General features: G+C 37.5%; 1 long non-coding RNA gene and 1 pseudogene across 1 annotated transcript; both read right to left on the reverse strand.

The window, feature by feature from the left end:
• On the reverse strand, positions 1 to 755 carry LOC133717305 (uncharacterized). The gene is made up of 2 exons (XR_009849523.1): positions 398 to 755; positions 1 to 278 (listed from the first exon to the last, which is right to left on the reverse strand). It is a non-coding gene; the product is annotated as an uncharacterized LOC133717305 (long non-coding RNA).
• Positions 756 to 1,363: 608 nt separating this feature from the next.
• On the reverse strand, positions 1,364 to 4,055 carry LOC133716342 (nardilysin-like; annotated as a pseudogene).

Raw genomic sequence — 4,055 nt, forward strand, 5'->3', positions numbered from 1 at the left:
AAACAATAAGACCTCAAAATGCTCAGTTTCCATCAAAAATTCAGAAACCATCTATAAATTTTCAACAAATGAGCATTTTAAAGGCATCTTAAAGGCTGCAAGGTCTTCAATGACTTGTACAGACTCCGGCCGTGCTTCAGCATATTTCAAGTCTGTTTCGCATCCCCAAACACGAATTGCAAGTCAGTCTCCGACACTTGGGAGATGACTGTTGCAAATTTGTTTTTGTACCAGTTCATGACATCGTCCTTCTGAATGCTTCTGAGTCGTTCTGCTTCCTGTTTTGTATAGTCAAACATATACTTGCAGATCAACATTTATTTGAATAGTTCAGAGCACGAGTATTAGAAAGGTCTAGGCAAAGCATTCCAGCAGGCAGAGAGGATGTATACACTACATTTTATCGGTAATCTGTAACCAATATCAATTGGTTTCATAATGGAAGGATGGATCTTTCTCCAATAGCTTTGCAATTGGCCTAGCTCTGTAATTCTCAAAAGAGACATCATCCAGTCATTGCTGCAAATGCGACCACATTTTAGTTATAAGAAATTCCGTGTCCAACAATCATATATGATATATCATTTTGCAGATGCTCAATAAGAAAACCACACGAGTTAAACCAAGTACGTGAGCATAACAGAATAAAATCAGATTCCCATGATCAAGAAATGCCTTGTACATTTCATTATGGCACCTCAAGTTGCAAGATCCTATAATCTTGGTTTTAAAAAGTGTATACATAGTATACTACAGTTAACAGTTCATACTTCTGAAGATTGGGTAAAACCTTAAACTCATATTATTATTAATTTATTATTATCCTTTTGCTATTAAGGGGGGAAAAAGCCCCTTAAACTAGCAGTTTCAAAGGAACCTTGAATGCTTACCAACAACTCCTCCAGTCTATTGCAAGTAGATTGGGTTGTACTCAGTTGACTGAACGCAAAAATAAAATCCACATATATTGCAAGTAACCCACGGGCCACAATGAAAAGTATAACCAAGCTGCTCCTTCGTCCTATTTCCAGATGTACAAGCGCAATCGTAAGACTGTACATCAAATTATAAATTCATCCAACTACAATATCACATACAAATTCTTTAGCTAATAAGAGTAAATGTAATACTCTCAGACTCCATAAATTACCTTAGCTGATTGAAAAGTGGTTCTCCACAATTTCATTGAAAAGATCTATCAGGGCTCTCAATCTGAGGGACTCGATCCTCAATTCCCGCTCAATTTAAAGCTGCAATGTGAAATCAAAACCAAGGGCCGCACGTAAGCCAAAGGCACATTTATATAGAAAACCAAAAAAAATAAATAATTAATACACTTATTCACCGAAATTGTATAGAAAACCTAAATCACCGAATTTGTTTCAGACTTATTCTTCACACTGACATCTCTAATGAGGTTAGCAGAAGGAGGAAGACAAATCACTGTTCACTACGCATCAGTTCACTTGGAAGTGGTTGTACACCAAAATTTGTTTTAAATATATCTGAAAGCCTGATTGCTTCTTTTTCTGACAAATTTCCATGACAGAGGCCTTCAATGTACACCTGTGCATATTGAGGAGACAGTAAGTTGAAATAATTCTATCCTTTTTAATGGAAACTACAATATATAATCACTAGACATCACATCTGACAGCCAATCTCCAATTCCTCCAGTATTTCTTACCACTCTCTACTTGATGGTTACACATGAAACTGGAAAAAAAGGAAATCAACAATCCTGGACTGTTTGTGTGTACTGTACCTTGGACCAAAGCTGAGGAATAAATGACTTCACATCAGAAATAGAAAGTCCACTTAAAATGTGCAACTTCTCAGCAACATCATAGAATCTCTGGAACAAAACTTGCACTCTCAAGTATGTAGAGTGACTCAGAGGCTTCACATTGGTGTTCTTTAACTTTCACTCCATATCTTCTTTAATAACCTGTTAAGTGTAACTGTCATAAACAAGCCCGAAACCGGCAAGGTATTCTTATCTATATGGGACTTAAACCAGACATAGAGTGGATAGCAGGGATGAATGACTAAGCATACCATAAAACGATCAGAAATTGGCAAGAAACTTTTGGTTGTTTTCAGAATCTTTGACAACAGAGCTGGAAGCTTGTCATTGAAACCGTAGACCTTTAGCTCCAGCTTGTCAGTCGATACACATACCAAAGTTTCCAGCTTGGCAACACTAGCCTACATGCAGAGATAAGTCAATGAGGACAACCTGACCAATATTTTTCTACAAAATTGAGTATACCCTTCATAGACATCAGTAAACGTTTCTTTAGTTCTCAAAATTAGCTACGCAAGGCTGGGGAAGACTACCATTATAAATTAAATTCAAGATCAATATAAGTGAGTTGTCAAGAATGGAGAGAGAACACATTTGTAATTTATAACTTGTATGATAAAAGGTAACAGCAGGTACTTTATTTAGAAGTTACCTAAACCGATTTTCTAATTTTTACGTCTGTACTATAAGTTACTATAGAATTCAACTTCCTCTAGTGCACAAACTTGGATGCAAAAAAGCATTAAGCACCAGCCATTAAAACTAAACCACAAAATCCACTAGTCAATATGAGATGAGGCAATAACCTGATACGCAATCTCATTCAGCTCATCTTTGAGGAGGGATACAGTCAAGACACAACTCTTCACATTATCATATCCACCCTTGGGAAGTATTTTGCCCGTGGAAGTTTTCAAGTACTATCAAGTTTGTACCAGAACTTCACCAATGGCTCATCCAATATACATCTCGGAGAAGCTGTATCTGTAGTATCAAGACCATCAGAACAAATGGAAAAATCAGTAGGAATGAACTCATTATTTTCTGGGAGATGCAATGAAACATCAATTTCTGGAGGGTCCTTCCACAAATCTATCAAAGATGGAGATACATCTTCCTCAGTATAATGTGACCCAAACCAAGGTTCGCACTGGAAATCTGAAACAGTTAAAACAAATACATGGAAATGTCAATGCTTAAAATTTGTTTCACTTAGTATAACCCAGAAAACAAATGCTTATGGCATGATTTAACATATAAATAGACAGAGAAATCATGGTCCACTCTGAGTCACAAATAATAAAATTACAAGGATAACACGAAAAGACCATCTATGAGACACTTTTGCCAAGTTAACTAGCAAGAAGAAAATACTCAATTGCCAAACATACCTCATTTTCATCTGGAAATTCTGTACTCCCCATGAAAAGCATGTGTTCTGCACGCACAACATGGAATGTATAAGTTAAGTCCGCACAGCAAAAATTTAACCACGCTTTGGTTGAGCATATGCACACTTATAACACGGACCTAGAAAGTGTGCAAGCCCCTGTGCCTCAGGAGGGTCAGAGAAGCTGCCTATTCCTACACACGTTGCTGCTGCTGCCTGCAAAAAGGAGCAATCAAGTTCACTTATCCAATCAAACAAAATGCTAGTACCTAGACTTAATATTCACCATTCCAACTTATCATTCTTAGTAATTATACTTGGACATAAGAGAACCAAACACTAAAGCAAAAGCTCCATCCAAATTAGCTCAAGAAACTTAACATTTGGGTGGAAAGTACCACTAAGTACTAACCAAGCATTGATATTTAAGTTTGTGTAATTGGGTTTCGATCCCACAGCCATAAAATTCCAATCTTTTCCAACCTATATGCATTTTCATCAACCTAACACTGATTTTATCAAATTCCAACAACTGGGTTGTTTTCTATAATAAACTCCAATACAAATTGGGCATTGCATATTTTGAACACAAATCACAATACCCACCTTGTTAGTCCGAGAATCCCCTCCCTTTTTCTTATTCAGTTCATCTTCATCCTCTCCTTCACTATCGTCGTCTTCCTCAGAGCCCTCGGAGAGTTGGGATTCTCCAATCTCAGGATCGTGAACTAGCAATGCAGTGAGGCCATTCTCGAGCTTGACTAATCGGAACAGGCGTCTGTCATTCCGAGACTTCAAAACGACGTCGTCCGATGAGAAAATGAAGATTGAAGAGTCGCGCGCCGGCAAGGGTCTCTT

Source organism: Rosa rugosa, chromosome 6, assembly GCF_958449725.1.
Source record: "Rosa rugosa chromosome 6, drRosRugo1.1, whole genome shotgun sequence".
Lineage (NCBI taxonomy): Eukaryota > Viridiplantae > Streptophyta > Magnoliopsida > Rosales > Rosaceae > Rosa > Rosa rugosa.